Source organism: Setaria viridis, chromosome 3 (assembly GCF_005286985.2).
Source record: "Setaria viridis chromosome 3, Setaria_viridis_v4.0, whole genome shotgun sequence".
Lineage (NCBI taxonomy): Eukaryota > Viridiplantae > Streptophyta > Magnoliopsida > Poales > Poaceae > Setaria > Setaria viridis.
This window is the reverse complement of record NC_048265.2, coordinates 22,332,745-22,359,068: the sequence shown is the minus strand read 5'-3', so window position 1 is coordinate 22,359,068 and position 26,324 is coordinate 22,332,745. Positions and strand designations below refer to the sequence as shown.

Here is a 26,324-nt window from a genome sequence, read left to right as displayed (position 1 = left end):
ATGAGACCCTTCCCTTGCTATTTATAGGCACTTGGGGTCGGTTCCCGAGGGGAATATCTGGGGAATCTTCCTTAACCGCCATTGCAAGGTCGGTAAGTGGCGATATGTGGCGGCTAGAGGCGAATGGGGCCACTAGGGGTTTGGCCGACCCTGGGGAACCGCCTTTGGCTGGGTGACTGCCATGTGGGTCCCCATGTGGGTAGAAGTGTTTTACGGTGAACCTTGTCGGTTTACTCCCATTTGTGGGCCCTTCAATCCATGTGATTGCTCCTGATTGGTTGAGAGTGTATTTCCTTGATCTTGAGGTGTCTTTTCTCCTTTAATGGACCCGTATACAAATATTCAACAACACTTGTGGAATTCATTAGTAATAACTCCTACCACTACTCTTGATGCTCCTCTTTTATGTGTTTATGCAGGAGTTGACGGTCTAGATATGGTACTTAAGAGCCGTCAACAGCAACCTAGGGTGACAAGATATAATTCAATCTCTATGAATGTAATTACTCAAAGTCAATTGCAATATGGAAATTGAGCAAAGAAATAACCGAAGACAAAAGACGAATTTTATCCCGTGGTGTCGATGACTTGCCGCTCAACCCTAATCCACGTTGAGGTGGATTCAATGTTTCAACTACTCCCCTATCAAGACTCCACTTGATCTTGAGCCGGCTTGAATCAAAGAACCTCTCCAAACCTCGATTCCACTAGAGTTTGAAAGCACCTAGGCCCCTAATTTGTGTTTTGGTAATTAATGGCAACCTTTGAGGACTAACAATTTCATTGAAGTTATGAGTATAGGTTAGTCCTAGAGATGAATTGAGCTTCAAAGGATGCTATGGTGATAGCTTGGGTGAATTCACTTTGGAAAGCTCACGGCAAAGGTATATGATAGGGCTTTTCTATTTTACCGGTCAAGAGGTGCTTAGTGGATGATAATTGACCGGATTAATAGGCTAGATCGCCGTACTATCAAGAGGGGTCAATTTCATTTGCTTGACGGTTCAATAGTTCTACTTTCCTCAAACAATTGCATCACATGCATATAAGTCTATCTTGTTTGAAAAGTGGGAAAAATGATGGTAAAAATATGTTTCGAAAATGGCTAACTTGGTGTGAATGGCGGACGGTCTCCCTTGTGAAGGCGGACTGTTATTTGACTTAGCCATTTCTTCGAAGATGTTCTGTTGCGCTGAAAAATGAAATGGCAGACGGTCCAACACTGAGAGGTGGACGGTCCGCCACTTGGTTTGGTTTTTAGACAGATCTAGTTCCTGCTCTAGTGGGGTGCAAAGATATAGAGGCAGACGGTCCAGCCCTGGTTGGTGGACGGTCCACCACATGATCTAATTTTTGGACAGAACCATTCTTGGTTCTGAGTGGAGCTTTAGCATGAATTGCGGATGGTCTGGCCCCTAGGGGTGGATGGTCCGCCAGCTAATTTGAAAAGTTAGACAAAACAAGTTTCGTTCTGGTGGTGCGCAAAATCTTAAGGGCGAACGGTCCGCCACATGTTCTAAGTTTTTGATAGAACCAGTTTGGTTCTAGTTGATCGGGGGAAAATGAACGGTAGATGGTCCGCTAGTTTTGGACGGACGGTCCGCCTCACTAACTTTAAAAGTTGACATGTCCTAGACGTGTCTAATAGCTCCCTGTGTGTTTGAGTTTTTGAACCGCGGATGGTCCACGCCTATAAGGGTGAACGGTCTACCTGTGATGCAACGGTCATTTCTGACACGCATTTATTGCTGTTCTAGCCATTGTGATCAATGGCGGACGGTCCATGCTCATAAAGGCGGACGGTCCTTGAATCCCCCCGTTTCTGCGTGTTTTGAACATAACGGCTAGCTTTGGGGGAAGGCTCTATAAATATCTCATGCTCAGGTGTGGGAGAGTTCTCTTGGCACTTTGGAAAACTTTCTTGACATACTTGAGCCTTCTTCCTCCTCTCTCTCACTCACTTTACTTAGAGGTTGCATTCTTATGAGATTGAGAGCATCCTAGTGCATTGCATCAAGAGTTTGAGCTTTGTGGCACTAGGGAGTCTTCAAGCAAGCATTATTGGCTTGTTACTCTTTGAAGTTGCCGCCTCCTAGATGGCTTGGAGGCTGTGGAGTCATTGAGCCCTTCAAGAAGATTGTGAAGGAGCCCCGGCTATTCTTGTGAGAGGTTCTTATGCTCACCTCGCTAGAGCGGTGAAGAGCAACTCTAGTGGAATCGAGGTTTGAAGAGGTTCTTTGATTCAAGCCCGGCTCAAAATCAAGCGGTTGATAGAGGAGTGGTTGGAACATTGAATCCACCTCACATGGATTAGGGGTGACCGGCAAGTCCTCGACACCACCGAAAAAATTCGTCTCTTGTTTTCAGTTATTTCTTTGCTCAATTTTATTTATTGCAATTTACTTTGAGCAATTACATTACTAGAGATTGAATTGTATCTTGCCACCCTAGGTTGCAAACCCTCACCTAGTTATAGAACGAACATATATAAAATTTCTCTTATGTTACTAATTAAATTTATTTAGTCTTGTGATTTTAGTTGAAACCGTCTATTCACCCCCCTTCTAGTCGGTATCCTAGATCCTACAAGTGGTATCAGAGCTTTGGTCTTTGTATTTTAAGGATTTAACCATCCCAGAGTAGGATAAATGGCTAGTGACAACAATGTTCATGTGAAGAAGCCACTGTTCTTTGATTGGAACAATTATAATTATTGGAAAAGTAGAATGGTGGTTCATCTTAAGGCTATGGGCAAAAAGATTTGGAGAATTGTGAATCATGGATATGTTATTCTAGATGAGAAGAATAAAACCGAAACCAATGATGAAAATGAGTTACTCAATGATCAAGACATGAATGTGCTTTATGGTGCTCTTGATATTAGTGAATTCAACTGGGTGAAGAATCTCACAACTGCTAATGGAATTTTGAAAAAGCTTATGGAAATTTATGAGGGAACATCCATTGTGAAAGAAGCAAAATTATGTGTATACAAGGGAAAGTTTAGTGAATTTGCTATGAAGAAAGATGAAGGTGTGTTTGTTATGTTCAACCGATTGAATGATATTGTGAATGAGCTAAAGGGTCTTGATTTCAATGTTCCGGATGAAGATTTTTCTCACAAGTTTCTTAGGTGCCTCTCGGAGAAATATGAAACAATTGTTACCTTGCTTGTGAGATCAAACTTGAAGACAATGATACCTACACAAGTGCTAGGTGAAGTGTTCACTCATGACATTTTCAAGCAATCACAAAGGGAAGCTCATGGCCTAACAAATGATGATGGAAATAAAAGTATTGCATTCAAGGCTCAATCATCAAAAGAGAACAACAATGATGAAAATGGCAATGATGATGATTCCGATGAAGAAATGGCTCTTTTTGTTAGAAGGCTCAAAAGAATCATGAAGAATAAGAATTATGATAAGAAAGGCCAATCATCAAAGAAGAATCCATTTGAAGATAAGACGTGCTTTGAATGTGATGAAATTGGTCACATTGCCATGAATTGTCCAAACAAGAAGAAAAACATGAAAGGTGATGACAAGAAAAAGAGGAAGTTTTACAAGAAGAGAAATGGTCAAGCCTACTATGTTGAATGGGATTCCGATGCAAGCTCCGACTCGGATGATGATGATGATGAGAAGCCTTCAAAAGGAATTGCCAGCATTGCATCAAGGAAGCTCCATCACTCTTCTCTACGCCCTTTTGTCTTATGGCAATAGATGACACAAAGGTATCACAAGATGATGAACTTGATAATGAACTTACTGAGGGATAGGGTACACACAGGTCCCCATGGACCAGGATACTGGCCGTGTTGACAAGCAGGCCCCGCCTGACCATAGCGTGCGGGGCAAGGCATAAAGACGCGTGGAGCACAAGCTTGGAGGTCGAGCGAACCAATCCAGCCCAGATATCACGAGATACTTGTTGTAAACCGACTCAGATTGATTTTCTTGTAATAACCGACTAGGATTATATCCTACCTGACTGTAACCCTAAGTCGTCAACCTATATAAGGCGACCAGGGGCGGCCCCCGAGGGCATGTTAACCCTTCACACCTGCAATTAGCAATACAATCTACCAGAACATAAGACATAGAGTATTACTCCCCAGAGGCTTGAACATTTCTAAACCTTGCGTCCCTATGTTACCATTCAAGTTCTTTGTCTGCCGGTCACTAATCTACAAATCTACCACTTGGGTAACCCCGTGGTGGACTGCCGGTCACTAAATCCGATAGTTGGCGTGCCAGGTAGGGGTGATCGTGAGATCCTTCCCAACGAGCTCGATGGCATCCCGCCCCGAAGTCATCTTCCTTGGGAGCATGAAGGACTTCCTTGCAAATCCGATCCAGCTCCGCTTCAAGAGCATGCTGTTGGACTCTGACTCCATCGCTGACTCGACGTCCGTCGCCAGCTTGGCCTCCATCGAATCCGCATCAGCAACACAAGGTCTCCACCCAAGGATCATCGCGCCGATCATCCAGCAGGTCGGTGACCTTTCTCTCACGGAGAGGGTCCCACACATCCTCGCGACAACCCGCCCACCGGCACCCTCTGATCTAATCGCGGGGCTAGATCGCATCAGCAGCACCATCGCTGAATGCATCAACCTCTCTGAGTTGGCTCTATACTCTGGGAGGTCGGGCTAGAGCCATTAACAACAACTTTGCTTAAATAAGTCACTTAGATCACATTAAGGCAATAGCCAACCTGCCTTACAGTTTGAAGAGAAATGCACTTACACCGTAATGAGCCTTATTCAAAGGTTCTCTTCTCTCAGTCAAACAATGGCTTGTTTCACCATCCTAATTCATGGGATCTCCGATCACATAGGACAGGTTACCACCAGAGCATGACTCACATACTGGGTCTCAAGCCCAATTCCCTAGATGCATTGTCTATCACATTTCGTGAAAGACCCTTTGTGAATTGATCTGCCATATTTTTAGCGGTTTGGATATAATCCAAAGATATCACTCTGGAGCTTCTCAATTTCCTGACAGATTTAAAATGCCTCTTTACATGCCTAGATGACTTCATGTTGTCCTTTGAACTGTTCACTTTGACAATCACCGTCTGATTATCACAGTTCATTAGGATACCCGGTATTGGTTTTTCAACCACCGGTAAATCCATTAAGAGTTCACGAAGCCACTCAGCCTCTACAGTGGCAGTATCTAATGCTGTAAGTTCTGCTTCCATAGTTGACCTTGTTAAGATGGTCTGCTTGTAACACTTCCAAGAAACAGCACCACCTCCAACCGTGAACACATCCGCTCATGGCTTTTATCTCATCAGCATCAGAAATCCAATTTGAATCACTATAACCCTCTAGTACCCTTGGGTGACTAGTATAGTGAATCCCGTAGTCCGCAGTGCCTTTTACATAGTGCATCACTCTCTCTAGAGCACGCCAGTGATCATCTCCTGGATTTGAAACAAACCGGCTTAGTTTGGTCACAACAAACGAGATGTCAGGCCTCGCAGCGCTAGCCAAGTACATAAGCGAACTAATAATTTGAGAGTATCTCAGCTGATCTCTCATTATCCTTTTGTTTTTCCTTAAATCACACTAGCATCAAAAGGTGTTGAAACAGGTTTACTGTCACTATAACCAAAGCGACTTAAAACATTTTCCACATAGTGGGATTGCAAAAGTGTAACCCCACCATCACCTTCTCTTACTAGTTTTATATTAAGGATAACATCAGCCTCTCCCAAATCTTTCATCTCAAAGTTTTGAGACAAAAATTCCTTGACTTCCTTAATCACATTAAGGATTGTCCCAAAAATCAGTATGTCATCAACATACAAGCACAATATCACTCCTTCACCTCCACCAAAACGATAATACACACACTTGTCAGCTTCGTTCACAACAAAGCCAACAGACATAAGAGTTTTACTAAACTTTTCATGATAATGCTTAGGTGCTTGCTTGAGGCCATACAAAAATTTTAACAACTTACACACCATTCCTTCTTGACTTTTCGCTACAAACCCATCTGGCTGATCCATATAGATCTCCTCTTCCAACTCTCCATTTAGGAAAGCTATCTTAACATCCATTTGATGAATAAGAAGACCATAAGAGGTTGCTAGGGAAAGTAACACTCAAATTGTGGTCAATCGAGCAATAGGTGAATAAGTGTCAAAGAAGTCTTCTCCTTCTTTCTGAATATAGCCCTTAGCCACAAGCTTTGCCTTGTACTTTTCAATAGTACCATCAGGCCTAATGTTTTTCTTAAACACCCACTTGCATCCTACAGGTTTACACCCATAAGGACGATCAACAACCTCCCAAGTTCCATTAGACATAATAGAATCCATCTCACTCCTGACAGCTTCCTTCCAATAGTCAGCGTCAGGAGAGGAATATGCCTCTTCAATGGTTCTAGGAGTATCATCCACAAGGTAATCAATAAAATCATCACCAAAAGACTTTGCAGTCCTTCATCTCTTTCTCCTTTTAGGAACTTCATTGTCATCCTCCTTTGGATTACTCACAAGATTTTGTTCATTGTGTTCTATCACATCAGTTGGATCATCATTTGTAATAAATTCTTGACTAGTATTGCTATAGTCCTCTCGCATAGGAAAAATATTTTCAAAGAATGTATCATCTCTGGACTCCGTAATTGTGCCAACATACTATCAGCCACTCTAGATTTTACTATTAAAAATCTATAACCAATACTGTGAATAGCGTAACCAAGAAATACACAATCAACTGTTTTAGGTCCAAGCTTGCGTTTTTTAGGGATTGGCACATTTACTTTGGCCAAACACCCCCCAAGTATGCAAATATGAAAGATTTAATCTTTTCTTCTCCCATTCCTCGAATGGAGTGATCTCTTTATTCTTTATAGGAACACGATTTAGGACATGACACGCTGTCAATATAGCCTCACCCCACCATTCCTTGGAAAGTCCCGCTGTATCTAACATGGCATTAACCAAATCAGTTAGAGTGCGGTTCTTTCTTTCGGCAATCCCATTTGATTGAGGTGAATAGGGAGGCATCCTCTCATGAATTATGCCATGTTTCTCGCAGAACAAGGTGAACATATTTGAAAAATATTCTCCACCACGATCAGACCTTACACGTTGATTTTCCTTTCAAGTTGGTTTTCTACTTCAGCTTTATAGATCTTAAAATAGTGTAAAGCTTCATCCTTTGACTTCAATAGATAAATATAGCAATATCTAATATAATCATCTATTAAGGTCATGAAATACTTTTTACCACCTTTTGTCAACTCGCCATTCATCTCACATAAATCAGAATGAATTAGTTCAAGTGATGTTAAATCCCTTGCCTCGGCAGCTTTATGAGGCTTGCGAGGTTGTTTTGATTCCACACATACATGACACTTAGAACCTTTGACTAAGGTGAATTTCGAAATTATATTCAAATTTGCTAGCCGTGCCATACAAAGAAAATTAATATGATAGAGTCATGAATGCCAAATATTAGACTCATCAACATTAACCACATTGTTCACAACTCTATTACATTCATCTGACAAAGATAAATGGAATAAGCCTCCGCATTCATAACATTTACCAACAAATGTCCCATACTTAGACAGTACACATTTATTAGATTCAAAAACTAATTTAAAACCATATCTACACAGTAGAGAGCCGCTGACAAGGTTCTCCTTGATGGTGGGGACATGCTGCACGTTCTTCAATCGCAAGGTATTTCGTGAAGTAAGATTCAGATCGACCGTACCAACACCAAGAACATGCGCATGTGATCTGTTCCCCATTAACAAGGAGAAAGTCCCCCCTGACCTGATAAGATAAAAATAAGGAAATATCAGCACACACATGAATATTAGCCCCAGTATCAATCCACCACTCCGGTGAATGACAAACTGAAAGAACTGTAGGTAATGAATTACCATACCCCGGCGTTCCTGCAGTTTCGCCAATAACCATGTTTGCTAACTTGTTGTTGCCTTTCCACTTGCGGTTCTCACACTCACTGGCAAAATGATAAGGTTCACCGCAAACGTAGCAATTATCCTTGTTCTTCTTCTTCTTAAAAGTGGTTGTCCGCTTAGTATTTGCATTGTTATCTTGCTTCTTCTTCTTCTTATTATTATTACTGTGGAAGCCATTGGGATTATTCTTCTGCACCAGATTGGCACTAAAAGACCCAACAACCCCTTTCCCGCGAGTGTCTTTCGCCCTCGCCTTCTCTTCAACATCCAAAGATCCAATCAGATCAACAACGCTGAACTATTATCTCTTATGTTTCAAAGAAGTAGCGAAATCCCTCCAAGAGGGTGGCAGTTTAGCAATAATGCCCCCTACCACAAACTGTTCCATAATATACAGCTCACTCCCAGCGTTAGAGACCCCAAACTTTATCTCAAGTGCATCCCACAGTTCCTTTGCAAACGCAATGTGAGATAGACATCCACTAAGTTTTTCGCAAGAACACTAATCACGCGTCTCGAAAAAGGTTATTGGCTGCCAAGAAAACTTGCTCCTCCTCTGGAGTAAATTATTCTGGCTTCCCCTTTGCGACATGAATAATGTTCATAGCAGTTAACCAAAGGATCATCCTATCACGCCAACGTTTGTAATTTGAGCCATCAAAAACATTTGGTTTAAGAGCAGCAGCAAAACCAGTGACCGTAAGCCTAACACAAATATCAAAGTTTTTGCATTGTTACAAATTTAGGCATTTTATGGTATATTTTAATTCCGAATATTATTAAGTAAATCATGATCATTGTGAGTGACACATGGCATGTGCAAGTGTTTCTGTTTAAAGCACGCTTGAACATAAACAGAAATAAAAAGAAGAACTAGAGAAGGTTCAGAAAGTAGAAGGTTCAGAAAGTACCCAAGGGCGGGACCATTGCCGGCGGCAATGGGTGCGTCATTCCCAGAATTGGACATATCAGACATTGTGCCTGACACATCGGTTCAGGCTGTTTGATGTAGTCGATCAGAGTTGATGCCATAACGAGTTGATGCAGAGCAGTCCCTTGAACGACCTTCAGGAAGTAGGACGCAGAACGGCCTTCAAGAAGTAGTAGGACGCAGCGAGCAGTCGCGCAGAAGGTGCGCTCCCCAAAAACTTGATCGCCCGCTTACTCGTGCAAGTGTCGCAGCAGGACGAAGTTTCGGAGGCCTGCTCTCGCAAGCTATGTGAAGGTAGCAGCTAGCAGTAACAAAAGGAAGAGGAATTGGTTTTGTGTAGCAGTATTAAGCAGAGGACAAGCACCTCTCTTATAGGCGCAGGAGAGAGGAGGTTCAACGAATCTGGACCATGTTCCAGGTCAGGTAATTGATAGCCATTAATAGTATAAGTTACCAGTAACCTCCAGCCGTTACTAGTCATTGTTGTCAGCATTTAATCCATGTTAGTTACTAATTAGTCATTGTTGTCAGCATTTAATCCATGTTAGTTACTAATCACTAAACACAACATCAGTTACTAGTCATCAACTCGTGATTAAAAACGGCAAAACCCATCACCGTGGCACGGCTCGGTGAGCAAGCGAGCACGCGCATGTGGCACCCTCTCTCTCTTCGCATGGTCCACCAATTTAAGTTGGTTAAGATACTCCTTAACTACCCATTTGGGATTAACCATTTTAACCACCTAGCACCTTGAGATTGTTGAATTAATTGGGCCTAGCCCAAATATTCCAACAGGATATAGACTACAGGCTTTAGACATTGTGTTTGTTCTTTCTTAACTACCACCAGCTTCAGGTAACTAATTTTTTAAGTAGCTATAACTAATTGTTTTTTCTTTTATCACTTTACACTATCTTTGTTGATTTGGCCAGAAATTCTTCTGCATTGAGATAGAATAGTTTCTTGAAAAGATTATGTGTGGAAGAAAATTATCGATTGACATACCAGTTCCTCAATGTTGTTCTTCTATAATCAATGTTACACAATAATGGATTGATTTAGGAGGATTTTAGACTGTTTCTTTTTAAGAGAACCATCCTGGCAGTGAGGTAGAATAGTTCTGAAAGCTAATTTCGTCTTTGTTACTTTATTTTAGATGCGCATGGCTTAGGGTGATCTAGAAACAATATATGAACACAGGTGATGTTCTTTGTGACGTAATTTTGTCATTTTTTATTTTATATCAAACCAAAAGGATTGGATAATCATTCTTGCCAAACAGGATAACCTACAGTGGTAGCTCTGTTTTTCTGTTAGGACTTAAATTAGTATAATCATTCTTTCAAGATTTGAGAATTTAACTTATGTTGATCGATCAGCAAGTTCGTGGTACCTTTTGTGCATGTCATGATGCTTCTTCGGTTCACTCCCTTTATGGATTTTACTTGGGTGGTTATCATTGCAGTTATCCTAGGTGGTTGATTGCATAAGGTCACTTGAGATGACACCATTTCTTGATAGGCAACATTAGGGAATTTCTAATTAGAGTTCAGTTAGAAACACCATTAGGCTTGTTAGTCCGGATTTGCAAAATATCTACAGGGTTCAGACTTCAGAAGCACTGATCATTGTTTCGCTTGTAGTTATGACTTGAATTTTGCAACGGAGCGCTCCATTTTACGGAAGTTTGGTTTACAGTTGAGTACGTCTTGGTATTTTCTGGATGTGCTACATTGTCAGCATTTTGCTGCAAGTGAAGCTTGTGCCATCTGTTCTGAAGGCATCCTTTTTTTCTGTATTATATCACGCAAGGGAGTTCAGTATTGATGTTGAGTGCAATCATGCTACTCTATCTGCACATAATAGCTACAAGTGATAGTGTCATAATTGCATTCAGAAATTGCAGCTGCCATCATGAACAGATTATAGGCTACTTCGAAATATTGATGCAAACACTTTTGAACCACATGGCCGGATGTGTCATGATTATATGACTCCTTTGATCAATTAGCATCTGCCCAACATTTTCTGTTAAACTGGAGGCATACATGATTCTTTTTATAAAGAAAATAATAGAAAATTGATTGCATTTTGGTTAGTCAATAGGGCAGGACCATGGGTGGAGGGCAGTCTCATGGAGCACCTATGCATCTGTGGTCTGATCTGTTTACTTGCTGCTGTTGCTGGACGCCATCTTTGTGCAGGTGTGTCTCCCAGCCCCTCTCTGCCATTGGATGTGTGTCCCCTTCTCCCGCATTCTGATCTGCTGGAGGCCAAGAATGATAGGTGAACTAGTCTGTAACAAGAAAGCGATGACAGTGTGGCTGAAGCTTGGCTTTCATTGGGGAACCCTAGGCATGGAGCAAAACCATCTTTTGCCCTGCAGTTGTATATTTTGATGGCTATTAGTTGCGGGAATTAAAAATATGGGATTGGTTAGAAGCTACCTCTTATGGGGGGAAAAAAGTTTACTAATCTCTTCACAGGAAAATATTTGACAACTACAAATACTAGGCATGGTTAATCAAATCTGACCATTATTGTTTCATAATTAGTACACTATTCTTGATAATGATTAGTGATCCGTTTCATGCGGTGTCAGCATCTTCACGTCCACATGACTTTCGTAATTCTCTGTTGTGAAGTGGATGATTAGGAAGTCCTGGAGGCGACAACATCGAAGATGGACGCTGTGGTGCAGTGTGAAACCACACTGAGTTCAACTTCTCAGTTGAGACATGACCTGGTGCACATCAGTATGTGCAAGGATTCCGGTGGTTCCAGCATTTTCGGCAGTGATTTTGTCAAGCAATATTAGGAGTGGATTGGCTTGTAAATTGCGGTTTAGTTTTATTTTTGTGTGTGAAAACAACGTAACCAAATCTGAACGTCGTGGGAATTTTAGACAATAATGCCACCAAGTGCTTGACATGACTTACCAATACAATATGCAATTCTAAATTGATTGAGCCTCCTGGGTCATGAGCATCCTTACTCTGTTTTATCATCAGATTGATATAAATCATGGTGGGTTGGCAACAAATCGTATGTGTGCATTGATTTTGCCAATTTATTTATTTATTTATTCCCACCAACAACTTCCAATAGGGGGGTCTCGGTAGTCATGCCATCCACTTTTGCCTATCGACATATAATCCTAACCTTGTTTACTTTTTTTTACATGTGTGCCGCACATGCACTCTACTAGTAAAAGAAAAAATAAGAAAATAGCCACTAGGTATTGTTGCTATGAAGAAATTAGAATAACATAGAATATAGATATTTTTCTAGTGAAAACTCTAGAAGGAGGCACATGTCATCATCCTATGAACTCCCTTGGCCTATAAACAAAGGTCCCCTTCCTTGCCATACCATTCAACCATGAGCATGGTAGATGAGTGGAGTATGGTAGAAGTAAATGATGAATGTTAGGCTATCCACTAAAGAGAGGGTGTTTTACACTCTTGTATAATATCAAAATAAAATAAAATAAAAAAGTAAAATAAAAGAGTAGAAAGAAGAATAAATAGAAATAAGAAAATAAAATAAAAACTTTGATATGTACTAATAAAAAATAATTTAACATCACAAACAAATTAGAAATAAAAAAATAACACCAATACAAACAAATAATTCTACATGAGTAAATAGATATACAAAAGAAAACAAAACGACAAATGAAAAGAAAAAAGAGAGAAAGACAAGAAATGAGTGTAAAAATAAAAATAAAAATAAACTTAGTGCTAGCAAAAAAGAAAAGGAGAAAAAAGGGAAAGGAAAAAAATAAAAAAATGAAATGAAATAGAATAAAATGAAAATAAGTTAGTGTTATAGAAAAAGTAGAAGGAAAAAAAGAAACAAGATTGAGCCGCAAACATAGTAGAAGAATTTGCAGGCGAGGAGGGCTCTGTGTGCACCCTCCAGCAAGGAGTTCAGTGCTCTTGTTACTTGAGTCGAGAAGGCTGAAGCCGAAGTAACCAGTATGAAGTTCGGGCTCAAGACAATGAATAACGAGGTTTATTTTTTTCTAAAAAAATTCTTATTGTAATGCATTCTTCAAAATGAAAATTTATTGGGTAGTATATGGTTCTTTTGCATTACATGGCGGGTATGGCATCGCTGATTAAGGATGTTGAGATATGCAAGAAAGATTTCAGTATCCACAAGAGTGAAATCGCGTAAGTTAAAAACTAAGCAGCAGAGTAGAGTGTGTGTGATGGATCAAAGTTTAATGATCTGACAAAATATGTTTTGTCTTCCAGGTTAAAGCTTTCTGAAAATCACAACAAGATGTTGGGTGGTTTTCTAGGAGTCTCAATTTTCATAATGACAACATACCGGTTCCTGTACGTTGATGGCAAAACTTGTAAGTGTTCATTTGCTTCCCTCAGACAATGTGGATATTGAACTCTCCCTATCTTCTCTGCTATCGCCCCCCTTCTTTGGGATGCACCTTTTCTGCTAGGAATGCTTGGAATCCAGGGGTCTTCCCATATTCTGATTTTGTCCCTATTGCCAATTCTCCATATGTATCCCCGTGATAGGACTAGAACCTTGGCTTATATTAGCTATAGCAATGGCAGATTACATATTAGTTCTCCTTCCCTTGGAGGCTCTGAACTCTTACTCTATTTTCTGCTTACATCTAATTCAACTCCAACTCTATCTCCAACTCTATCTCTATTCTTATCCTAACAAACTGCTGATTTTACCAACTACCCAGGAGATCAGGCGCAGGGGGGGGGGGACTTTGGCGCCTTGTTTCTCCTGCTGTACACCTTGCCAACGAAAGAGTATATAACACCCCGCTTAAAAGTTTACAACCCTTCTACAATACTTTGCCATGTAAACGATGATCCTTTTTTGGGTCCAGCCTTCAAGAGATCACCATGGGGATAGTACTTTACTCGTAGGAGATGCGTGCATAGACTTCCTGGATTATCAAGTAGTCTCCAAGCTTGTTTTGCAAGCATTGCTAAATTGAAACTATGAAAGTCTCATAAACCCATACCTCATTCTTTGGATAACACATCTTCCACCATGCAAACCAGTGCATCTTCTTCTGAGTTTCATCATCTCCCCACCAAAACTGAGCTATAACATCTGTAATACCTTTGCAAATTGCCTAGGGTATTTTAAAAAATAAAAACTGACATGTACACCTATTTCCTTTTCTCTTATTTGCATAAACCTGTTTTGTTGCTGCATTTTGAATTATTTGCTACAAATGTCTTTTCAGCGATGGGTCCTGTTCCTGTCTAAAGAAGATGCCAGCACGTGCCAACGGAGCCTCCAGACTCCCACCTGCCGCTACAAGTTTTGACGTGTGATACAGTTTAACAGAGAGTAGAGATGGATGGATGTGGGGATATCTCTTCAACATGTGATCTGTGCTCCAGTCGGTTGGATGTTTCGACATTGTTATGCAATTTGCGGTGGTTTTTAGTGGTTGCGATTGCAAACATGTTAAACTGCTTCCCTCTCCCAGAGGTTAAATGCCTTCAGCCTAGCCATCTATCCTGGGCGATTGTCCCACGCCGTCCTCTCGCGACAGCCGCATCGTAAATATCGGCGGACGCCGTGGCGAACTCGGCCATGGCACCGGTGACCGCGGCCATTCCAGCGCACAGCACTCGCCCGGCCATGCCCTCCATCCCGGTGGCCGCGCCCGAGCACACCGACCCGACGCCGGCCACAAAGAAGTCCAGCCCGTCCATCACCCGTGCCTCCGTGTCCGCGTCCATGGCGTGCCCCCACTCCATGCACACCAGGAACGCTGGCGGCAGCACGGCAGCAGAGAGGGTAGGACGCGCCCCGCCCGTGACGCCGAGGCAGCGGCGCGCCCATGCGGCCAGTGCGCGCGCATAGGCACGCTGCGCCGATAGCCAGGTCTCCAGGGCTTCTCGCCAAGCCTGGATCTCGGTTTCTAGCGCCAAGGCAGCCGGAGGGGGAGTTGCAGCCTCCAAGGGGCCAAGGGAGATTGCTGTGGCGGTGGAGGGGTAGTGCTGGAGGAAGAGAAGTTTGGCGTCCTCGATCGTACGTTTCTGCGCCTTGTGTCGTTCAGCCATGGTGCGCCACATCCGTGAGAGGCTGCATAACACGAGGACGAGGTTAGTTGTAGTTGCAGTTATGTAGAATTATAGCGTGTTTCCCTTAATGCTAACTTACAAAAAGTTCAAAAACAGTGTATAAAATGCTATAATCGACTCAGCTCTTACAGAGTCATGATGGGAATGGGTTCATACATGAGTAAAGAAGTTTGAATCAAATACAGCCCTTTAGTTGCCTCTAGTTATGCTTCATTTTGTATTATTTAAGTATGCTGAGCGGAAAAGCTTCAATTTAGAATTCTTGCAATGTTCTGTTACACATGAAGAAATTCATTTTGCAAAATAAGCCTGTCAGTGATGAGTTTATGAGATATTGCCCTACTTTTGATGTTTGAACCTTATGGTCCCTTTCTGCTTCAATTTATAATCTCAGACAGGGTTTTAAACCTTCCATGGAAAAATATTTTCTTTGTAAAGTGCTAGCGATTAATTGATTATTGTTAGATACATCATTCCCAAACTGCTGGATTCATTTATAATCAGCCTTCAGATTGTTCTAGCACTTCGCCTGTTTCGCCAATAAGCAGAGAGTTATTTATTTTTTTCATTTGTTTCTGAAAAGCACACCCCTTCAGATCACAAGCTATTTGTCTTACATTAGCTGAAAACGTAAACGGCAGCAATATTAAATTTTAAGAACCTGAAGTTTGATGATCTTTGACTGCTCTCTATTAGGTCGTTTTGGAGGTAAATACAGTAGGGGAGGTCCCTACTGTGGTAAATATGTTAGATTAGGGCTCTTTATTTAGTCTTGATTACTGATGCTTTTCAACAGTCAACATTTTATTTTTAACCTATATGGCTCCAAGAAAAAAAGATCAAGTGATCGCAAATTGCAATGGTATATTGAAAGTTTTCATTTGCAGAATCTCTATAGTGAGCAGAAGCATACCCGTGGATCAATTCCATAAGCTGAGGATGCAGCTCCTCATCCCTTAGAACTTTAATCCTCCTTGATATTGACTGAACTGTGTGTATTGACACCTTCAACCGAGTATGCAAGCTTCTCAATGCTGCACGAGTCCTATTGACAGAGGAAGGTTCTTCGCCTTTCTCATCCTGGTTCCTCAATTGAGTCAACGTCTTCTCATACTCGATTCCTAACCGCTCACCCGCCTGCAAGTTACAAAAACAGTCATGTCTTCCACTTTTGTTTGTCGATCGATGCAAGTTCCTGAATCCTGACAAAGATTATACCTTTACTTCTTTGTATAATTTCTTCTCCCATGTATACAATCTATCCAAGGTAGACTGATGACTTCCAGACATTGTACTACAAGATTCTTCGGAGTGACAGCTGCTTGTCTCATTGTCAAAGAGATCATCTATTGAGCTAGAAGAAGCCAGAAGGAAACGGGAAGACGATGATCACGATGATGCAGAGCGCAAAAGTGCAACTGGGTTCAGCATCTTTGCTGCAATATACAATTGACAAGGTAAGTTCAGTGAGTATTAAATCTGACATCTTTAAAGTAATTTCAGTATTGGTTTGTAAAAGTGGTACCAGAAAGATCATTTGAGGTTGAGTACTGAGCTCTACTTGCCTCCAACATCACTGAGACTTCCCGAGCAGCATCACATATTCCCAGAAAATGACAGTCAATATCCTTCATGGCCTCAACCAAGCTCGCTGGCCTTCGATTCAGATATACTGTGAAACCAGGAGTTTCTTCTGCATTTGCTACTTTGTTCCTCATCAATTCTTTCTTGTGTGCCTTTATCTCAAGTTCTACTGTCTTGCGAGGTTGAGGTGCTTCAGCACACTGAACACCTTTGGATTCAAATCCCTTTGTTTCTTGCTTGGTATTGACCTCAAAATTCACAGAGCAAGCACCCTCATTAGAAGCAATACACTCATCTGAATGCTCACATTCCTCATCATCATCTTCCTCATCATCTTCTTCTTCATCGTACTCATCATCATGCTCTTCTTTTTCTTCTTTTCTGTGCATTGGTACATGATCTTGACACTCATCATCTTCCTCTTCAAGTTCTGGGATTCCTTCTTCCTCTCGTACCCGCTGTAACCATGCCAGTTCATCATCAGTGACCACATTATCATAGCTACTCCGAGGGTGAGGATATGCAAAGCTGTCTAACGACGAGAATGGGTTCCAAAAGAAGTCCTATGGTGATGATTCCTGCTCCTGGGGTGACGGAGGTGGGTAGCTTGGCCTGTCATATGAAGCGCGATAAGAATTCCTCACTGGCTCCTGGGGTGATGGTGGTGGGTAGCTTGCTCTGTCATAAGATGCATAATAAGACGTCCTCATTGGCTCCTGGGGTGATGGAGGTGCATAGCTTGGCCTGTCATAAGGCATGTAATAGGAAGAATTCCTCACTGGTTCCTGGGCCGATGGAGGTGGGTAGCTTGGTGTTATAAGGTGGCGGGTAGTATGAAGACGATCTCATCGGTGAAGAATGCGTCGGGGAGAACCTATCCGTGCCACTGTGGTTGTCCATGGGTTAATGTGATTTGACACGGACTGTTTCCACCGGTCGTGGGTGCTCCTCAACTGACACTGATGGATTAGGTCCTGACCTCAAGTACTTTGAGACATGAATGGTTCTCTTCTCATATGAACCATAAGGAAGGCTGAGCATCTCTGGCTTCTGTTGCTTGACAGGAGAGATGAATGTATCGAAGATGAGCTCATGGTGATCATCTACAGCAACAAACCGCTGGAGAGCCATTGAAACGCGCTTCAGGGACTCAATGTAGGCAATGTGTGATGATGCAAAACGGTTGCGCTGATCCAGTGCCTGCTTGATGAAGTCCCTTCTGTCCCGACACATCTTGACAACCTCCTCATCTTCTAACCTGGAAGCAGCACATCCCATCTCTCCAAAGCCTTGTAATGTTCAAGAACCAGTCATGCTTGTATCATAGCTTCAGAGCTTTGAAAATAAGAAGAAACAAACAAATAGAAAGTTACACAAAAGCTTCAGCTTCAGGAAACCAGGCATTGCTTCAACCATTACTGTGGCAATTACCTAAAACTGTAGAAAGGTCGCTTGTTGATAGCAAGAACACTGCTTCTGAAGCCAACGAATGGGAAGATGATCTGAATCAACCCTACGATTTGGCAAGTTTTAGAGAGTTCAGAAACAACAGTGATGATGCACAATGATTATATACAATCAACTTACTACATGTATCAAAAGGGAACTCAAGCATATGTTATCTGGTGCAAGTTGAAAACCAGAGAAGATTTGACTGCTTATCAAGCTCTGAAACTATCTTTCCCAAAAGTGGAATGAAAGCTACAGGACATCAGAAAGATGATCCTTTGCAAATGAAATACCCCACTGCAAAATGCCCTACACTGCACTACACATTTCGTTCGGTAGCAACCACATTCTTTTTTTCTCCTAAAATAGGACCAAGGAAGCATGAAAGTGAAGAATATCATCCTTGGCCCACCAAGAGGACCTTCTGCCACTTGCATAATGGTGGTTACAGTAAACGGACTCAACAACTAAACTAAATTCAGTTCAGGATACTGTAAAGATACAGAGTGAGGACAGCGCCTTGAAAACTAGCAGTGCTAACTAGCAGTGCTAGTACAATGCAATACCATGCCACATTTTTTCAGGCAGATTAGTACAAACAAAGCCATCATTAATGTCTTTAAACTACAGACAAACACAAAAGGCAATAAAAAGATATCATGGAGGTGAAAATGAGGGATCAGCCGCTGAAGATTTGAACAGTAAAACAAGAGCACGATTATATGTCCAAACACTGTTAAAACTGATGAATCTGGATGAAGCAATCGTTTCAGGCATCTAAGTAGTTGGCAAAGTAAAAACGCAGAAACATACAAAACTGCAGGTAAAGCCTGAAGTTCTGGTGATGGTTATAGCTAATAATGACTGTCTCTTTGCACATTGAGAGAGAGAGAGAAACAGGTCTAAGGCTCTTGGCAGCACAGAAATTCAGAGAAACAAAGCTGCTTCAGTGAAAGGAAGCTGCTACTGCATATGAGCGGAACCCAATGTTCAGTTTCTCCTGCTAGCGTGACAAGAAAAATGGAGTGGAACGGGAATCTCTACAGAACTCCTGTTTACCACTGAAAACTTTGATCTTTGAACAAATCAAGGAAGTGCCCCATTGTATGCCAAGATGTGAAATAAGCGGCGAAACCATGAACCCAACTAAAAATGGCAGGGCACGCATGTTCTCACTCTGCAACATCACATGATCCATCCTGGACCAAACACTGGCCACGGATGGCTGCTTCAAACTAATTCCACCATCTTGCGAGGAACTACGGCACAATCCTGACGAAATTCCAAAGGTAAAGGAGATGGAGGAAAATCAGAGCGGGGGAAATAATCGAAGAACAGGCTGCTGCAGCAAGAACCGGGAACAATTCCCCACTTGCCACAGCAAAGATCGAACGGCAGCAATAAAAAGGGGAAAAACGAAGGCTGGGTGAACAGGAGCACTATCATTCTGAAGTGCGAAGGAAGCAAAGGCGAGCAACGGAACATAAACAGAGACGGCGGAGGTCCCGGGGGGCGTACCGAGAAACCAGGGCCGCGACGGGGTACATGTTCTTGAGGCGCTCAAAAGGACGCGCGGAATTCTAAAGATCAAGAGCAGCTAGCTCTACAAACAAGAACCCTCCATTTCTCTCTTTCTCTCTCTACCCGCTTTCGCCCGTACAGATTTCTCGCCCGACTTTTTTGTATTTTGACCCTTTTCGCAAAAAAATCTCACAAATAGACCCCTGACGAAACCAATTCCGAAAATGGACCCTTAACTTGCCAAGGTATAACGTCCATCCTGGCGCCAAGGTCCCCCACCGCGCCTCCGACGTGGCGCCGGCCCGCTGACGTGGCGCCGAGGCTTGGCGCTAGCCATCCTGGCGCCAAGCCTTCCACCATATATACCGCCCCCTTCTTCCTGCCCGAGAGTTACTCCTCATTATTCTCCACTCTCTCGGGTTTTTAACTCTCCCTACTTCGCCCTAGACTACGAATCGACATTGTAGCTTAGGAACCTTTCATTTGATCTGTGGATCCTGAAGAGCAAGGTATCCTCTCTCCCTCGTACCTTTTTTTCACATCGATTCGCTATATATTTCTTGCATTTTTGAACTTAGGGTTTCATGCAAATGTAGGAAGCCGAGGCGTGGAAAAGCTAAGAAACTAAGGTAATCTCAACGCACGTAGTTATGTTATATACTCATTGTTGTGGATCAAATGAAAAAACCTTAATTGTAGGTTTATTGTTAAGTGCGTTTGATTCATAGAACGAAATAAACTAAATTGTAGTTATGGCGCAAAGAAGACCGGAAATGCGTTCGATCCATTGCCTCTGCCTAGTGGTGTTCCAGTGCCGATGTGCTTTTGCGGCGATCCTTGCAAGGTAGCCAAGTCCGAAGAACATGCCACGTATAGGTAGAGGTATTGGATGTGTTCCAACTTTGCGTTTGAACCTACACTTCGTCAGCGCCGCATTAACATGTTGGTAAGGAAATGTTGTTGTCTTATAATTATTGTCCATAATTTTTTTGTTTTATAACAATTGCATTTGTTGTAGACCCCTCCACCGCTATGTGATTTTGAGCAGTGGATCGACACTGAGATCAATCCTGAAGACAAGGAGTTTTTGGAGTATATGAGTTTTTGGAGTATATGATGCGCTGGGATGCAGAGAGGAAGGAGGTGTACGAGAAGAGGCTCATAGAGGAGGCTGCGGAAAAGGAGCACAAGGAAGAGGAGGAAAGGAGGCGGGTTGCTGCGAACAGGGAGGAGAGAGAGAAGAAGCTTGAGCGGGCACGCCGAGCGAAAGCAGCGGTTGAGGAGAATCCCGATGCCTTAAGGAAGGGAAAGTGGCCTCGTTGCACTCAGTAGCCATATTTAGGTTCTAGTTCTATGCTTTATTTATGAACAATATTTTCTACTGTGAGACTTTTATTATGTTGTCATGTAATAATGCACTTTAAGTATGGACACGCAATTTGTAGACGACATATGTTCATTTTGCGATGTAATGCATTTCGAAGTCGTAGTCTACTGAAATATCCGTAGAAAATAAAAATTGGTACTTGTTAGCGAAATTTCGGCAGAATTTCCCCTACTTTTTGATGCAATCCATACAAAATTACAAGATGAATAGTGAATAATACAAGCATAGAAGCATATGACACAAGCATATGACACATTCAGAATAGAATCCACAATAGTTGAGAATGAAAGTCCATATATATACAAATAGTCCATATGATACAAAGTTCGCAATCAGAATCGTCACTGCCTCCTAGTCTTACCCTTACCCTTGTGACCAAGGACGTCGGTGCCTGGAGTGTAAGGAGAACGTGGACGACGTAGTCTAGTGCCCCCTACAACCTATGTAGGCTGAGTCAAGGGAGCCTCCTGGAGCTGAGACGGGCCAAGCTCCTCGGCCCTCTGCTCATCGTCGTCGTCGTCGTCTTCCTCGGATGCAATTGATTTCGAACCTGAGGGGCCTTGGCTAGACGTACCGATGCCTCCTTCGCGTAGGGATGGAACGTGCATGTCTCGCGTCGTGGCAGTCCTGCAACCACAACGAGCAGCGGCACGGCGAAGCCGATTTGACAATCGCTGCAGTAGTAAAAACAAGTTATACGAAAGAAGAATGTAACGTATTAATAAAGTATTAGAAAGAATAATTTGAGACTTACCTCTAGGAAGCTCCGCGTCTCGGGGTCCCTAACTCTAGGACGGAAATGCTCTATATCTCTAACCGAGCTTTGTAGGGTACGCCCCTGCAACAAATGACTAAGTCACTAAAGCAATAAATGATTTAGTCATTAACTTACTTACACACTAAGTCACTAAATGACTAAATGATTAAGTCAAATGATCACTAAGTCCTTATCTAACTAAATAAATCTCTAAGTAACTTAACATAGAACATAGAAAAGTGAAGCAATTGTCTTACCATCCTATCCAGGATTGGTCCTGCCTCCACCTGCCTTCCAGCACGAGTACTCTGATCGTACACCGTGTCTTCATCATCGGATGAGTGGATATCGGCGTAGTCATCTTCCGTGCACGCTGCCCTCAGCCTGTGACGCGTCGCACCTTGGTACCAACTCTGGTATTGCCTGTACGCACTGTTTGTGTGCGGCTCGTAGTTCTCGTCCACGTTGTCCTCAAACTGGTCCCATTCCTGAATGTACGCGTGGTGGAACGCGGCCCACTCAGAGACCTTCCGTTTCTTCTTTCGATCCACGCTGCACGTCACGTTACACGTTACTGTTAGCCAAAATTTAGTTAATAGTATTGAAATATATGAAATAGGAAAAGACTTACTTGTGTAACTCCATACTAGTCGAGGTCGCCTGTGGTGGCCAAATCTGCCTCATCCCAAATTGACGTGCTACTCGATGTGGCAGGTGGTACTCAACAGCATAGAAGCAAATGAGAGGGCACACCATCCTATAAAGATCATCGTCCGGCGCACACATGAAGCTAAGGGGAAAAGGAAGTGGGTCATCTCCGTCGTAAGGCTGCCAATTTACCTGCAAAATGTGAATCAAAAACGTTAGTTGTTATACTAAAAGATTACAAAGCATGTTAAAAAAATTTCACTTACACTATGAGCAGTGAGCGCGTCTATCTCGTTGATGTAATCCAGGTACGCGCGGTCCAACCTCGTATGGCTAACCTTAACCTGATCCCAAATATATGCCCATGTCGGCTGTCGTCTCGGCGGCTCACCTGGGAACCACGGTCGACGCGGCATAATCTCGGGCCGACCAACAGGAAGACGGGCCCACATCCATAATTGCAACAGGTAGACACACCCACCAACTGACGGGGAGCCCGAAGTCTGACGGCACGCCTCGCACAGCTGCTGGTATAGAAAGCACAACACAGCTGATCCCCAGCTGTAAAGACCAGCCTGGTGCCAGTCAGTGAGGCAGTGGATCCACATCCAAGACGCAGTGTCACCTGTAGCGTCTGGGAAAGAACGCAGGCAAAGAGGTGTAGTATCCACGCCCTGCAGTAGTGCCCAACTGTCTCAGCATCCGCGTCCTGGGGGCACTGGCCGAAGTGTTCCCGCAGCCATGAGATTAGCACTCCAGATGTGCGAGTCCCCTGCTCCTCAACCTCTCGCCCAAGGAAGGCTGCGACTCATGCTCTCCAACCCTCTGAGACGCACGGTCCAGTGACTGCCTCGCCCCGAATCGACAGACCCAGCATCTTCTGACAGTCCTGTAGGGTCACTGTCATCTCTCCGAACGGGAGGTGAAAGCTGTGAGTCTCGGGCCGCCACCTACATTTCGCAAGATTATTATTTGTTAACATGTAAAGACATAATAAAATGAATATGAACGAAGGTAATAGTACCTGTCAACCAACGCAGTTATAGCCGCTGAGTTGAACTTGGGCATCCCACGACGAACCTGATACGAGATGACATCTAGGCCAACCATCTCTAGCAAAGGAGTGTAGCGGTCGTCGTACTGCAGCGCCAAAAACCCATCATGGGCTCTAGAACGAAGGAGCGGAAGGACCTGCATGCAAATAAACCGAGTCAAACATTTCTTAGGACACAAGACGTGGACGCTTGCAAAGCTTTAATCATGAATTGTAGATTATTACCTGCCCTGCCGCTATGAGACGACCTCGGTGGGTCTGGTCGTACGCTGGGTCTAGAAGGTGGAAGTGCTCCATCCTACAAAAAGGCAAAAAGAAATAAGATTAATAAACAATAAATCATGAAATTAGAGATGTAAAACACAACCTGTATGAATAAAACACATATCAAGTAACGAAAAGAGCTACTAGTCGCACCTCACTAATCTGCCAACGGCAAGTGCGTGAATTATGAACCAATCTTGCCGCACTCGTTCTGTTCTGGATCAGCAAGAAATGGTGTTGCTCTACCACGCCTCGTTCTTCCGGATACCTGATCCATAGTCATGTTATGCCTCGTCCGCTTCCTTGTTCCACGTTTGTTCCAACGGTATGCAGGATCCGCAACATATTTTGGCCCATCATACGGAGGCCACTCTCTAGGATCCCGGAAAGGCACGAAGCGGGGGCTCCATGTCACAAGGGTGTCTACGCTGAACTCATGAGGTATCATGCTCTCGATATCAAAATAGCGATGCCTAGCTGCTGCCACCAAATGAGAACATACGAAGTGGTACTGCCTTGGCCTACCACAAGTGCACTTGAAATCTCGGAGGACTACCACATGTATCCTCGACTCTCGGATCTCGCCATCGGACATTGTACCGCCCCTATGCTCCACCTGATAAGTCCCTGAGCCGAGATCAAAACATTGCACCTCATGTGTGGAAGCCCTTTCATTTGCAATGATGAGATGTCTCTTTGGTTTTTCAGCCCATCTCTCCCCAGCAATCTGCAACGCTTCTGCTTTTGCGTGTCTTTCATTGAACCACGCAACAAGCCTGTAGAAGGTGAATTCAACGATTGCGTTCACAGGCATACCACGTATCCCCAATAACAACTTATTGAATGACTCGGCCATGTTACTGCACTGAAACTCGTACCTCCAACCACCGGCGTCGTGAGATCTAGTCCACTTATCTAAATCTCTCATCAAACCAGCGAGCCATTGTCTACCTTCTGCATTTGTTGCAGTCCTTACCTGCTCCAATTTGCGCTGAAAGTAATAGTCCTCAAGCTGACGTGCTGCAACTTGAAAGAAATTAAAATTATCCTTCACACCATCCTTCCGAAGAAGGTTCTCCGCAAGGTGCCGAGTGCACCAATGATGATGCAAAGGTGCATAACCCTCTATCTGCTCTTGCACAGCATGAAGTATGCCCTGATGCCTATCGGATATGACGCCAACCTCCCTACCAGGACCAACCACATGTATCCGGACTAGTCTTAAGAACCATCCCCAACTGTCATTATTCTCCCTCTCAACCAATGCAAATGCCAAAGGAACCAACATATTATTCGCGTCACAAGATATGGCTATAAGAAGTGTGCCCCTATATTTGCCAATCAAAAACGTACCATCAATAGAGAAAACAGGACGACAGTGCCTAAAGGCTTCCACAGACTGAGGGAAGCACGAGAACGCACGCCCGAATATCTGCCTCCCATCCTTCCAAGCATTTGGCTTTGGGATGTACTCATAATGCATGCCTGGATTCACCGCTTTAATTGCATTAAAAAGCACTGGCAGCTGCTCGTACCTAGACTCCCAATCCCCATAAATCATCCTCCACGCTCGCTGCTTAGCCCTCCAAGCTTTACCATAAGTTATCACATAACCTCCATAAATCTCCTCAACAGTTCTGATAATTGTTCTCACTTTCATGTTGGGTTGTTCCTTCAATATTCCCATCAACCGCTTCGTAATGAGGGTAGATGTTAGCTGCGGATGTCTCACTGTAAGCTCATGGTCAGCACAATTGTGTGGACCGACAACTTTTGTGATCTTCCACTTCCCGGTGATATTTTGCTTTCTTGCACAAACCCTCCATGGGCACCGTTCCTTGTCACACACAACTGTGTAACGGCGCTCCGCATATGAATGCAACACTTTGTACGGTCTCTTCCGTATCACCGCAAAAGCTTGCAACCATCTCTTCAATGCGGGAAGGTCCTTAAATACCCTACCCTCCTCAATAACCATACTAGGACCAGCTTCAGGAGCTTCTAGGAGCTCATCATCACGTCCTTCTGCAAACGTCTGATCGGAAAGAGTCAGGTCGCTAAACTCATGAACTATCGGATCACGACGTCCAGGGAAGATACGCCTGAACATCTCAATATCACTCTCTATCATCTCTCCAACAGGACGATCATCATCAGAATCAAGATCCACTCCCATCTCGTATGCATCTTCATCATTCAAAATTTCAACACTATTAGAGCCACGCAATCCATCTCCACATTGCACTTGCGCATCAACTAGAGGCACATCCACATTTTCTGGAATATCTCCTGCGCCATCAAGTACAAATATGAGTAAAGCATAAGTGGATGGAACGACTGGATTATCTCTCAACAATAGAAACCAGTAAGACACTTACTCGGATCATTCTGAGTGAAAAGGAACTCATTAGGAGAGTCCGCCACATCATCAACAATCCGACAACCATGTCCAACTACTTCATTAGGGGCAGATTCAGCATCGGGAATAGTAGGTGCAACATCCACGTCCATAACAGGTTCTGGGACGGGAGGATCAAAATGTGCCTGTTGACCCATTGGTCGGGAAAACCGACGAGGATTTGGATCAACTCCCACCAAACGAACAACCACTTCAACACTTGGGGAATGACCATTCATAACCGTCCTCACATATTTTTCCCACTGGCCTGCACACCG

The 26,324-nt window shown here is 43.2% G+C and overlaps 1 long non-coding RNA gene and 2 pseudogenes across 1 annotated transcript; 1 reads left to right on the top strand and 2 right to left on the bottom strand.

The window, feature by feature from the left end:
* Positions 1–13,928: 13,928 nt before the first annotated feature.
* Positions 13,929–19,657, bottom strand: LOC117847012 (uncharacterized; annotated as a pseudogene).
* Positions 19,658–19,780: 123 nt separating this feature from the next.
* On the top strand, positions 19,781–21,038 carry LOC117847013 (uncharacterized). Its single transcript, XR_011897820.1, has 3 exons — positions 19,781–20,167; positions 20,289–20,484; positions 20,557–21,038. It is a non-coding gene; the product is annotated as an uncharacterized lncRNA (long non-coding RNA).
* Positions 21,039–21,737: 699 nt separating this feature from the next.
* On the bottom strand, positions 21,738–24,305 carry LOC140222192 (serine/threonine-protein phosphatase 7 long form homolog; annotated as a pseudogene).
* Between the last annotated feature and the right edge of the window lie 2,019 nt (positions 24,306–26,324).